General features: G+C 31.6%; 1 long non-coding RNA gene across 1 annotated transcript; it reads right to left on the bottom strand.

The window, feature by feature from the left end:
* Window positions 1-1,366: 1,366 nt before the first annotated feature.
* Window positions 1,367-1,974, bottom strand: LOC126927470 (uncharacterized). Its single transcript, XR_007715513.1, has 2 exons — window positions 1,826-1,974; window positions 1,367-1,709 (listed from the first exon to the last, which is right to left on the bottom strand). It is a non-coding gene; the product is annotated as an uncharacterized LOC126927470 (long non-coding RNA).
* Window positions 1,975-14,609: the final 12,635 nt, after the last annotated feature.

Consider the following 14,609-nt stretch of genomic DNA (forward strand, 5'->3'; position numbering starts at 1 on the left):
ATAAGTACAGAGCGCGTGAGCGAACTAAAAACGCGATATAGGGGTAAAGAGAGAGACCGTTCCGTCCTTCTCTAATGCCCGCGTACTTGTACCGGAAATGTGTAACAACGGTAAACGAGCGCCGTCAGTGTCCACTAGTGTGCATGCCTGATTAAACAAGGACAGAAAATGCTTATATACAGCCTTCTCTTTCTATTTCCATGTCGCATCCATCTTACTATACAGTAGACAGGATTCGACTATTCCATCATTATATTCGCACCCTGCTTACGTGTGAACTAACATTGCCATGACAACAAATCGTTCGTCTCCTGTTTGATGCTCAGTTTTCAACGGAGTTGAAGGGAAACTTTATAAGAGAAAGGAAGTGACGGATTGTCTCAAAGTAATAAACGAAAATTCTCGTAACTATCGAAAAACGATAGTCAATACAAGGATATCATTATCACATTTAAAACTATTACAATGAACGGTGATTTATCGCTGCAAGGTACCACAAATAAGATATCTCATAATTTGCGAAAAGACTTTGGAACTTCCATGACAGTCATGAGTGTGTTTTGTCATTGATTTGCCATATTGCGTTTTTCACAATTGTTGTTCATTTTTTGTGATATTTTACACTCGCACATAGTATCTATGATTTTTTCTTTCGATAATTCTTATAATTATTGTCAATAATTAATTATTTATAACCATTTACGCTGTATTATATATCATTAAGATTTATCTTTGCACGTATCAAGATAGTAGATAACAAAATTATGTTTATATATTTATATTATGTGTATATATTTAGATATCTTCTTAGTTGCAATTTTTTCGAATAATATCGGCGACCAATCGAAATAGAAATTAGTGCGGAAAGAGGGGAAGGAACCAAAATTTGAAAATCGACATCGGTAACTCAGTAGTTATAGAGTAACTCAATCGATAACGTAGATTAACTAGTTATAAATGAAAATATATTTAAATTCAAACTTTAAAAATTAGAAATTAAAAGGCAGAAGGCAAAAAATTATCGCCGAGGATTTATATAATAATAAATAGACAGTACATTCTTTTTGTCTGTCTTACCTAGAAATAAAACAGTTAATTGATGATTATCGTATAGTGTGTACTCATAGCATAAAATTTGTTCAATGAATTAAAAATTATATTTTTTAGATATGTAGACATTAGCGATGTATTAATCCGGGAAGCTCGTCTACCTCGGAAATATCGAGTCTGCGACAACGTCGATTTGGAAATTATTCTTACAGAATATGAAAATTATTACAAGATGAAATTCCAAAAATATCCTATATTGTGCAAGAAAATAACTGAAAAGGAAATAAAGACGAGGGAAATGACAAATGCGAACAAAGTGTAAGAATTTAAATTATTTAACACTATTCAACGTTCTCAACGTATTCAACGTATCGATTACAATATCATTCAATCTTTGAAGAAGTAGTAAAACGTGTCAAATCTGTTAGCAAACAAACGAGAAGTGAGTCTGTATCTGGGTCTGTGAAAGGGAGGAATGCACAACAGAAGATGAGGGGTGATGCTACGGATGATATTAATCTCGCAATGACAGTGACATCAATTTTCGCCAATGAAAGCGATGAATCTTCATCAGAAGAGGAGAGCTATTTAACATCTTAATGGAACAATCCACGCAATCAAAGATATCAAAATAGGCTCAGAAGCTTTATATAGACAATCTGGAATTATGGAAGATTATTGAAGACATTTCATGCGTAAGTTATTTTCGATTAATATACGTATTGTAAATACTGATTTCAGTAAAGCTTTAAATAACGAATTACATAACACTTACGGAAATTAATACGGAGATTATGCGCCATTTCATCTTTGTATTGTCGTAGGAAATCATACTGACAAAATTAAATGTATATTGGGACAACATCGTAGGCCTAGAGGAATGTAAATCTGCTATTAAGGAGGCCATTGTGTATCTCCTCAAGTACCTTATCTTTTTTAAAGGCCCATTTTCTCCCTGGAATGTCAATGCACCTTTTTTAACATAACGGCCAGCTCATTGGTGAGCAAATGGAGAGGTGATTCCGAGAAGTATATCCGTGTAAGTTGATTTCCTTTGTCTATGAAGAAGAGATTCTGGAATATATCATATATAATAATAATCATATATAAATAGAATAGTTACATTAATACATTTGTTAAACTGAACAGGTTTTATTTGAACTTGCCTATAATTTTTCGCCTACAATTATTTTTATCGACGAGATTGACTGGATAGGCACAAATAAAGGAGTAAACTGTACATTGTCTGAACCTGCAAAGAGATTCAGATCAGAACTTCTTTCTAGATTGGATGGATTAGTATCTAACGAAAATTCTAATGTAGTTCTTTTGGCTGCAACTAATTGCCCTTGCTATGTATATCACGCTATTTCAATGTTTTCTAAGTAGAAAATATCTTAATATCATAATTATTCATTATCTTAATCTTAATTATTGTGTTGTGCGGAATATTCCTTTGTTATTATTAATATAACAGAACAATAATATTTATTGTAAATATATTATTAGGGACATTGATGCAGCTTTACGCAGATGCCTTGAAAAGAAAATATACGTATCATTACCAAATGAAGTTACTCGACTTGGTATGTTCAAATTATACCTTAGCAACCAGTTATTAGAGAATATGGATGTTGTAAACCACATAATAAAATCTACTGAAAAATATTCTTGCGTGGATATAAAATTGCTTTGTAAGCAAGCATGGCTGCTCGAAATAAGTCCAATATGGGAAAAACTTGAAAAAAAAAAAAAAAAAAAAGAAACATCTGTTACGACTTTGAAATATGAATTAAAGAATTATGAAATAATAGCAAAATTGTTAAAAAACAATGTCACCTACAGTTACGGATGTGGATAGATATGAAGCGTGGAATAAATATGTATGCCATAAGAACATATTTTAAAAAATATAAATGCTTATCATATAAAAATATAAAAATATAAAAATATAAAAATATAAAAATATAAAAATATAAATGGTTATAAATTATTAATATAATTATCGTTCGAAAAATTGTTCGTGTGCGTGCATTTATGTGTTCGCACGGGCTATAAACAAGTTTGAAATGTTCGTTCTACATATATACGTGGTATACATATTCCCTTATAATATATAATATGTGTAATCTGAGTGGTAATATATCCACGTATTACATATGTGTTAATGTATTTTATCGATAATCTGTCTTTTATTTCCTCTTATCTTATTAACGCATGTATGGGCGCGTATATGCGCCGGGCGAAAGCTATGGTTATATATGGGATTGTTAACAAATAAAAATTAATCTAGGTGTTATTAAAGAAATTTGTTTCACCTTCTAAACTTTTTGATGATTGGTTTACTTTGAATATTTTGCATATTTTTGCATATCATGAGCATTTTGTACATTTCTATACATTCAAACTTTCTATGAATATAAAATGATCCGCACTACTATCTACTTCATAGTATACTCTATACGTTTAAAATGCTCCATTAGAAGCTTAAATCTATCAAAATACAGCTCCTAGGGAAATGTGAATTTTCACATGAACACATAATATCGATTTTCTCATTGAAACGTATAGGCAGGTATATACTAGCATAAGCCACCTTCGGCATTTGGCCGTATGATGCAGCACTAGCTCTGTAACATAGAAAACCATAGGCGTCAGTTCTTCTTATTTCCTCTTTGATATATGTTTACTTTAATGTCACTTATTCAGACGCTTGATACATTGTCGGAATGAAATTTTAGTAATGTGCAAGTAATTTTGAGTAGATTAATAAAGTATAATAAGATATCAGATTCATGTACGTAGATTCAAGTGACATCAATCTTTATGTCTAGTATATACATGTGTATTGATCTATAAGTCAGTGTTAAAATAACAAATAAATGGCAGAAGAAGGAAAGAAGATTTCCTTCGGTTTTGCGAAATCTATTAAGAAACCTGTGTTAAAAAATGCTATTCCACAAGAAAAAAAGAAAGTTGATTACATTGAATGCCTTGATGAGAAAGGTATTAAAGTAATAGGGTGAGTTCAAAAAGTAAAATTTATAATCAAGAAACATATAACCTCAACCTAACCTATAAAAATCACCAATAGCGGAATATATATATTTGAAAACAATTTTTTTATTTCAATGAGGAAGAAAAAAAAGATGAACCTCTAATTATTCCATTACTAGGTTCAAAAACCTGGCATGATAGAATTCTTAATAAAATAGATGCAGACATTTTCCTTCCGAAGGCAGATAAGGAAAAGGTAGGAGACGCTAGTGTTAACGAGGCAAAATCAAAGCTATCTAATGGAAAAACATCGCCAATAATATCAATAAAGAAAGAGCCAGTTGAAGATAGTGAAAATAAAGTTGTTACTTTAGAAGAGCAAGCGACTAAAGAAATCATTGGGGAACTTAAGTCAAAGAATAAATATGAAACTAAAACAAATGATTTAACTTTACCTTTAGTAGAAGATGAATCATTAAGAGGCAAAGAACAGGTACGTTATCAACATATTGATGTGCAATGCACAGATGTATTACATTTGCATATTATAAATATCGTTTTGTATTTTTCAGTCTACGTTAGAAGATTATGAAAAAATTCCTATTGATGCTTTTGGTGTAGCAATGTTAAGGGGAATGGGATGGCAACCAGGAAAGGGAATTGGTTGAAATGAAAAGTATGAATTTTACTCTGGATTAAATTAATTATATGTATTTAATACATCACTTATTGGAAAGTAAACAGAGAACATCATTTTTTATTTCACAATCGTTTATTCTAACTATTACAGATTAGTAGCAGCTGTCATACCAGAATTACGACCAAAAGGTATGGGTCTTGGAGCAGACAAAGTAGCATTGCAGAAGAAAAATACAGATTTCAAAAAAGAAGAGGAAGAAGTTAAAATCGAGAAAGGAACATTTGTGAAAATTATAGCTGGAGAACAAAGTAATAATTATGGTCAAATAGAAGGATTCGATGATGATGCAGGAAGGCTCATAATAAAACTAGCTCTTGGTGGAAATATAATATCTGTAAATGAATTTATGGTACAGCCAGTGACTAAATCAGAATATTCTAAGAACTCAAAAGTTCAAAGTTAATATGAAGTGTTAGTTTTTCATTAAGGGACATTTAAGAAAATAAATTTGAATTGACATATACATATAAAGACATAATCGGACATGTAGAAAAACTAATTCAAGAGTATCTGTAAGTGTGTTGTTGCATGCAATTTTTTAAAGGTCCCTTCTATCTTTATATAAAATATGATAAATGTAGAGGTTTTAGATTTCAGTATTTTATGGGGTTAATTTCAGATACAAAAAAGTATGAGGAATATAAGGACAAGGAATCCAAGGGACTCAAGCAAAAGATGGATAGAAAAAGATCAATGTCCCCTGACCCCGAAGACGGTGAAGAACAAAAGTAGTAATAAAAGAAAGAAAATCGGAAGTACGATGCACAATAAGAACAAGTATGATAAAGTGGGGGATAAAAAATCAGAAAGACGAAAAAGGCGCTCCGAATCTAATGATGACAGCGATAGTGATTCTGAAAAGAAGAGACGGAGAGAAAGAAGTAACTCTAATAGTAATGATTCTTATAAATTAAAAAGATTGAAGAAGTCAAAGAAACGTAAGAAGTACGATTGCTCGTCTGAAAGATCAAGTAAAAAACGAGACGACGAGAAAGATCAAGATCTCGATCATTTAGTAGGCAGTAATATTTTCCAGGAACGTATTCGGTCATTTTACTTTCAAGATAAATTGTACAATTTTATTTATACAGATTTTATAATAAAGTGTATTTTTACAAAAGTATATTTCTTTTCTTACCCTTAACTGAAAATTACATTTAATTATAATATGTAATAATGTTTACAATTACATCAAAGTTAATGTCCTAAACTTTATCAATAATTATTAAAAATCCCCGCGTATTGCTTACGTAATGTTGATATCGAGTAATACCATACATAACCTCAAAGAACATTATGATACTTACGAACATCGTTAAACAAGTAGTGCGAACGATGTCGAGTAAGTATTCACTATGTATAAAGTATTTATAAATAAAAAGTATGGGAAATATATAACCGAGTGTATTTAACTTTTCCAACATTTTAGCATTTCGCTTGGCGTTGGTACAACTTCAAGTAAATGAAGTAAAAAGCAAAAATGTAGAGCGGGCAGTTTCCTACATTTCAAGCGCGAAAGAGCATAATGCTGATATTATCGCTCTTCCTGAATGCTTTAATTCACCATATGGAATACGTAATAATTTGTTTCTTTTTCTAATAATTTATTATATGTATAACAACTATATAGAAAAAAGTAAAAGTAGACAAATTACCTTAACGTTCATACTTCCATAAAGATTGTGAATTGACTCGAGAATATAGAATTTCCCCATTTTTATGATTATCGTGATTTTTGTATAAATATATTTTTTAAGATACTAATAATTAGGTACTTATAAACTAGTATTATCAATTATTTTGTATTTATAATTCCACCTATAATAGTTAAAAATTAAAGTTAGTTAAAATCTAACTTTATGTTTCAAAAAGTACTAGCAAAGTCGTTAAGTAACAAGTCACTGGTACTGACCCAAATAGCATGATTGTAATTAAACATTTCTAAATATTCATTTTTCATCTTGAACCTGTAGAAACAATTTATTATATGTACTATTATCTAAGTAATTATATATTTAAGTAAATCTAAATATAAAATTTAGTTATTTTAATAATTTAAAAAATAAAAAATTGACAAACATTTCAACCTAATTTATGGTTGGAACAAAGGACAGTTATTTTTCATTAATTGAAATATTGCAATGCAGAATAGTTTCCAAAATACGCCGAGAGTATTCCTGATGAAACGGTGAAACGAGCGTTGCTTTATCGAAGGCAGCTAAGGAAAACAGCATTTATGTAGTTGGTGGTACGATACCTGAAATAGAGGGCGATAAATTGTACAATACCTGTACTATTTGGGGTCCCGATGGAACTTTGATAGCAAAACACCGGAAGGTAAATAATATACCTCCATGTGGCTTTGAAATTGAAAATATTGGGGTGGAGAAAGTGACTCTATCTAGGAATAATTTAGGAATATGCATATGTACATACGTGTACTATAACCAATTCTATAATTTAAAAAATATGTTATAGGTTTATAAAATACGTTTTGATACGAGAAACATACATTTTTGTCGTAATATAATATATAAATTTTTGTACAATATATTTGTTTTGTAATATAAATTTTTCACATAGGAAAAAACTTATTTTTTCTTAAAAAATATTCCTTCTCAAATATTATTAAATGATAAAACTTTTTAATAAAAGAAAGTGATAAAAACGCTGTCAGTTATTAAATAAAAAACAATTAAAGTTTAGAAGTTCGTAACATTGATGTTAAATTACAAAAGTTACAGCAATAGAGTTAGCAACTATATTTTTATGTTATTAGGTACATCTATTCGACATCGACATTCCCAACAAGATTACTTTCCGAGAGAGTGATTCACTCAGTCCTGGTAATTCCCTAACAATGTTTGATGTGAAGGGCTGCAAAATAGGTATTGGCATTTGCTATGATATCAGATTCGAGGAAATGGCACGCATTTATCGGAACAAAGGTACAGTAGCTTAATCGAACAATACTTAACTAGCATGAAAGTAACTATCTTTCTTAAATATATTCTATATAAAATATAATCAATATAATCTGTAACTCTGTATAAAAAGGAGCTTAATTTAAAAAACCAGTATATTCGCTGAAAATGAAATAAATAAAAGAATTAGAAGCACGACAAGAGGACTGTTCTCGCATATTCATAAATTATGGAATATGGACTGTGCAGCTACAAAGTTAACTAAAATTCAGTGGTCTCGTATTTCCCGTTTCTCTGTGTTAGGTTGCCAAATGCTGATATAGCCGGCGGCATTCAATATGACCACTGGACCACTGCACTGGTCATTACTTCAGCGTTCCAGAGCGAATGACAATCAATTATACGTCGCCTGTATATCACCGGCTCGTGTTCCTTCAGCAAGTTATGTCGCATGGGGACATACACAGTTGACAAATCCCTGGGGGAAAATCCTTTATGATTTGGAAACTCAGGAAAATATGGTGGTCACCGATATCGGTAATTTCCAGCTTAACATTAAAAGCGAGAAATCCATGATGTAATTAACTTTTAGTCTCGTTGGTTCATCGATTTTGCCAGCTCCCTCTGTATTTGCTGAATTTATTAGCAAGCATTACTTATTACTTCGTATGTTTTTCTTTTCTCTCAGATTTGAAAGTTGTTGAGGAAGTAAGGGCTCAGATACCTACATTTTCTCAAAGACGTACGGATTTGTACGACACTGTCTATAAAAAGGAGTAACTCTACACTGAAACAGAAAATGTTTTCTTATAATATTTCTACTACAATACCGTTTTTTTTTTTTTTTTTTTTTTTTTATGACTTATTACTAATTACTTATCATTTGTACTAAATGAATAACTCAATTAAGAAAACCAAAATGTTATAAATAATAATCTGTATATCTTGTGTATCAATATGTAATTGGATATTGTAATAATATTGGAATGTCTTTGATCAGGGATATGATAAAGAACACGCGAAGACTACGTTCTTTTGAACATCTTTAATATCCATCATTTATAACATTAAACATCTTTTTAAATATTTAGATAGATTAATACGTAACTCTTTATATATATAAACATTAATTTGAAGTTACAAGCTTAGAGAAATTGGTCGATTAATATTTATAGATCGGCTGTCTTGATGAAAGGCTTAAAGAAAGCAAAAACATAACAATGTCGCAAATATAATTTATAGTTTAACTTCTTTCTTGTATCTGTCTGCCTTTCACGATGTTTTACCAATTACAATAAGTAATTTCGACTTCTTTGCGCTCCGTTTTAACGCATTCGAGACCGAAAGAAATTCATATCAATCAGTAGGCATAATATATATAACTGTACATAATATATTATAGTATAACATAGTATATAATTTTATATTTTAAAAACATGAGGCATAAAATTTAAGATTGTCATCGACTTAAAATTAAAATATGAAAAGAATATTCCAGAGAGAGAAAAGCACAGTATCATTCTAACAAAACATTCAGATCGTACTGACACCCAGGAATCGTATTACAATAAAATCTCGGTCTCGAATGAATTAACACGAACGATTAACATGAAACACACTTGCGGCTTAAACACCTTCGATATCGAGGAAATTCAAACTTTACAAATAAAAGCAGCCTGTTCCTCTTTCCACCACAGACTCTCATACCATATCCGCTCTTATCCAGGCTTTTACTTGAAATCTCTGTCTATTTACAATTTAAATTTACCCGGACCACTCGTTGAGTCGGCAGCCCTTTATAAATATATAATGAACCCAGAACATATACCTGTGCCCCTAGCTGGTATCAGCTCTAGTAACGTTCATACCGGAACTTTCATACGACGCCAATTTGTCACGCGTGAACATCGATTCTGTCAGGGGTCACGGCTTTATGGGATTATATCCTTTAAAGTAATTAAAGTGATACTAATGATACAGAATTTTTTACAAATATTTAATATGTCCATAAAATAGGAAGTTTCGTGCTCTCTTATTTTATATTAATTATAAATTAGTAAGTTTTACATTTGTTATCTATAGATTTAATAAATTATTAAAATTCCATGAAGACATATTCTGGAACACATTAGAAGATTTTGCTGTAATTTACAACGGATGCTCCGAGTACGAACAGGCAGTAAACGAACAAATAGAAATTCAGGCTATTGTGGTAGTATAGCTCACGTGGGATTTTAAGCTCGAATTGGACTTAAACGTTACGATCGTCGTGAATAATTACGATATATACCCTGTACGACGAGCAGAGAATCTTAAATTATTAACGGCAATTCCTTTGTGCAAAGTGCAATTTTATTAACGGCCTGTAACGAATGAACGGCTCGTTTTGAATAAAGTTTACATTTAGAAAGTAAACACAGAAACACATTTTAAGAAACTAAGATATCGAGTTCTACTTGTAAACATCAAGTGCTCTTCGTTTGAGAAGATTACGAGTCTCTTCTTCGATAACGACATTAATTAAGAAGTTTCGATACCGTTTATGACATTAAGATCTCATTAGTAAAGTTATATCATTAAAATCTTACTGTTCCTAGAGAATATAATATAGTTAAAACTTCCAGAGGATCAACAGGTAAAGAAATTGTTGATAAAAGCATTGTTAGTGACAACTGACTGTAATCGATATCTGCTGGGTGAAGTTGTGTGTTCTGAGAATCTGTGTTAATGCAAGGATTCTGTTACAAATCATCAACTAAAGAGCCAGCGGGCACGTCCGACCGATCGATCGATACCACGAACCTCGAATGAATTAACGCTCAAGGTGGAACGGATTTAATAGATCGAGTGTTAGTGTAATTTGACACTTTGTTTACACTTGCTTTATGCAAACAAAGTTTGATGTTCTGAACTCGATGGTTATAAGATCTTATTGAAACTCCAGTATTTCACCCGCACGGTACGACACTTTGTTGATGATTGTCCTTGTATGTTGTTGATACTCCCCATCAGCCGTTAAATTTTGTTCGTCTATCGTACTTTTCTAGCCAGAGGTTTTCCCTGATGTTTTTCCCTACTGTCTAAGTCATCAGGTTTGCAGCTCGGGGAGGACAGATAATTCGGAATTTCCCAAAGGAAGGAGAGGTGCCGTCCGAGCCATAAAGGGACGGTCACTCAAAATGCCGAATAGATTCATTTAAATAATTATGAGAAACAAGTAAGTTTTGTAAGCACAAGTTTTCAAATGTTATAGTTTGAATCTGTTCTTATAATTTTAAAAAGACCTTACAGCCAGGATCTCTAAAAAATTCGATGAAAATTCTCATGAGACATCAATTGAAACAATTAAACGCAACAGAGAATGGGTATAATCATATAATTCCTCCCCATTTCAAAATTCATTCATATACATCGATTTTTGTTTTCATATTTGTTTTATGTGTGAAGAATATGTATTTATTGGCATCAAAATATTTTCTGTTTCAATTCCTGGTCATTTTAGATCGAAACTTCCAAATATCGTTGATTAAAAATTTTTTAATTTTTAAAATGAAAGGCACTAGTTATAGGACAAAAAGTTGTTTCAATTATTTGAACATTCTGCTTCATTCCTACAATAACATATTTTATTTTAAATGAAAACAAGAAACAATACTATTGTGTATAAGTTTAACGGAGTGACACAGGTGATTTGTAGCTAACACTGTAGCTAACATAGTTTCTGCAATATACCCTTTAATCGAATAGAAACAAGGGGATTTTAGAAATTTCTATTAACCGACAGTATTGTCAACAAGTTTTAACAATGACTGAAGGTTGCAAAATTAAATATAAAATGATTTATTAATAGCATATGCAGTGTTAAATTTGTAAATAAGCAGTTTATCTTTTAAGAATAACAAAGACACCAGAAAATAAAAATAAAGAATATTCTAATTATATTGCAAACTAACGAATAATGTAAAGAATTTATTTTTGTTATCTATATCACAGATTTTAGGTAAAATATTAATTTACTTATTATTAGGAGATTGAATTTGAAATATAATTATAATTTATAAGGGACACCTTTAAACTAGCAGATATTTGGTAGCAGTTCTCTAGCCTTTGTACAATATAACACAGTTCAGTTTAATTGAGTTTAATACCTTTGACCAGCCAGTTTCCAATTTCATTTATGGCATAATCTCCTGACAATTTCATACCCTTCGAAAGAAACACGATTTTCTATTATTGTTTTACAATCGCGGAATATGATCAGTGTTTCAATTAAGCTCCACTGTTTTAATTTCCCGTCTACGCACGATGTGGGTACACCGTTTTTTTGTTGTTTTTAGATACAAGTGACGAGAAATTATGAAATGATATTTTAAATTTAAACTGATTTCATTCATTGATTTATTGTAGCGACAATGGTAACTTGTTTAAATAAAGATTTTATAAATAAAATATTTAAGGTCTAAAATAATAAATTAACACATGTGAAAACATTAAAGCTGTTACCCTTATTCATGGTCTTGTTGGAACGTGTTTAACGAGCGTAACGTAGGCGTGAAAACGAAAACGTTGAGACTCTTGTGGCGTAAAAAGACTGAATTCCTCATAAAAATACAAGAAACGAATACAAGAAACGTGCACATAGTTTATTCTCGACCTTGGATACATAGAACCAAAAAAAAAAAAAAGAAAAAAAAAATGGGTTTTCTGAAACTTTCGTTTCTCGTGATGAGTACTTTATGATGCAATAAAAAATTTTGTCTGAAAATTATACTCAAGATCAATTTCATGATCCATTTTCTCTAACAGATCTCCATCTTCCACAGCTATAACAAATAATTTTTTCACACTCTATACATTTAACATCGATTATAATTCTGATAATTGAAACACCGAACATCAATGTGTTTATTCACTACGCTAACACAGATAACAATTAACAACTTTGACAACTTCCTGGACACCCTGGGCAATAGATTCATAGCTGGATTCCTCGGCTGATCTCTCCTCTGATCATTCCCCCGTGATAGTAACATAAATGTCCCCTCCTATTGAACCCTTCACTTGTGCAGAGATCATAGAAGCAATCAGTCGCCTAAACCCCAAGAAAGCAGCAGGTCACCACCTAATAGGAAATAAAGCAATCAAGTAACTTCCGATAAAAGGGATTGCACTGGAAAAAAACAAGAGATTAAGAAAAAATTCTGAAAGAGACACAAATCAGTAGTATTATTTTATATTACGTTGCGAATTACTTTTCAAAGTAATTCGCAAGTAAGTAATTTCAAAGTATTTCAAAATATAGAATAAAAAAAATTAAAATATTACAATTACCATCAATAAGCTCAGCGTCCACATATGACTATGTGACACATAGTGATTGACGCTTCCAGATATGGGACTATGGTTCTGAAGTGAACCATTTCTGGGTGAGTCATCGACGGTAGTGACATTAAATTCGATCGGATCTTCTGTGGGGTTTAGGCATTCGATGTTGCAACATCTGCGTTCAAAGCGGAACTTCTTGCACTTCTGTAATAAAAAGAAATCGATTAATTGTACGGATCAATCGTCACTAGACTATTTGAAAATTCAGGTTATTCAAAGAATGAAAGAAGAAGGAATTGCTCCAATTCCACCATTGCTTTAGCAAAACTAGTATTTGAGAACCATTAGTCAAATATATTATAACACTAATACTAATACTAACGGTTTCACCGTCGAAAAGTGGATCTTTCTAGCATGTCTACGCAAATGAAGGTTGGAGGGGGGAGGGGGAGGGGGGAACTGTACATGCGCCAAACACCTTTACGTTCGTAATTTTTCACACAAATTTACAACTGTAGGGAAAAAATTATCTCTGATGTTTCAGATGTTAGAAATTGACAATATCGCATAACGGAATGCTGTGTTCTAGATATTCTATTTTTGTTACGAAAGTGGTACAAACGAAGTCCACTTAAGAATAGTACAACAAAATCGGTTGACGTTAGGTTATCATGCAGATATCGCGGCTTTTGCTTTGGAAAGCACGCAACTGCCAGTCTCGTCGTCCCTTGTAAACGAGAGAAAGATATTGTAATTGGTCGGGATTAACATAAAACTCGTCGCATGCGATCAGATGGCCTGAATGTTTAAAAAACGAGAGTAGAGTGCGTGCTACGTGGTTCTAACAGTTTAGGCGGAAACTAATTATTGTAACCGGAGCCGAGATATGTAGCGATATTACTTTCCTCGACAAAGCGTATAAGGTGAGGAAAGAATCGCGATAAGGTAGAACAAGAGACAGGAATTCTTTACGTAAAGCAGATCTGTCAACTAGATAGAGATCCTACAGCTATAACTACAGTGAATCCGTACTCTGGCGAATTGTCGTTTCACAAATAAAGCTTCTGAAAAACGGAATTCATAGAATATAACTGCTGTTGTAAGAATCTATATATCTGATTTTGCTGCCGTATTTGTCAGAACGTTTGTTTATCAAAAAAACGCATCCTCTGTAATCTTCTGTAGTTTAACAAGGCACAGTTAATAAAAGAGATAGAGCGTTAAACGGTGACGATTTAATCACAGTTAAATAGATATTGGTCTCTTTAGTTAAAATGCCCTATGATTTATTTGCATCATTTTTTTTCCATGCAATTTAAAATATTTAAATAAACAATATTTACCAAATATTCAAATATTTAAAGAAACAGTAGTCCATACAATATAATTTTATTTGATGGTTATTTGATATTTAATATTTTGGTTTACATACAAAATTGAAATTATACTTTGCTTGAGGACAAAAATTCTAATTGCATTCCTAACATATACCAATAATTATTGATCGAAATAGAAAGAACTGCAGGACTAGGAAGATTACTTAGCATCTTATATAGCCTGGCAAGGCTCGAACGTTTCATCTTCCTGTAGATTTTCTTTGCTTTTAGACTTTC

This window comes from Bombus affinis, unplaced genomic scaffold (assembly GCF_024516045.1).
Source record: "Bombus affinis isolate iyBomAffi1 unplaced genomic scaffold, iyBomAffi1.2 ctg00000119.1, whole genome shotgun sequence".
In the NCBI taxonomy this organism is placed as follows: Eukaryota; Metazoa; Arthropoda; class Insecta; order Hymenoptera; family Apidae; genus Bombus; species Bombus affinis.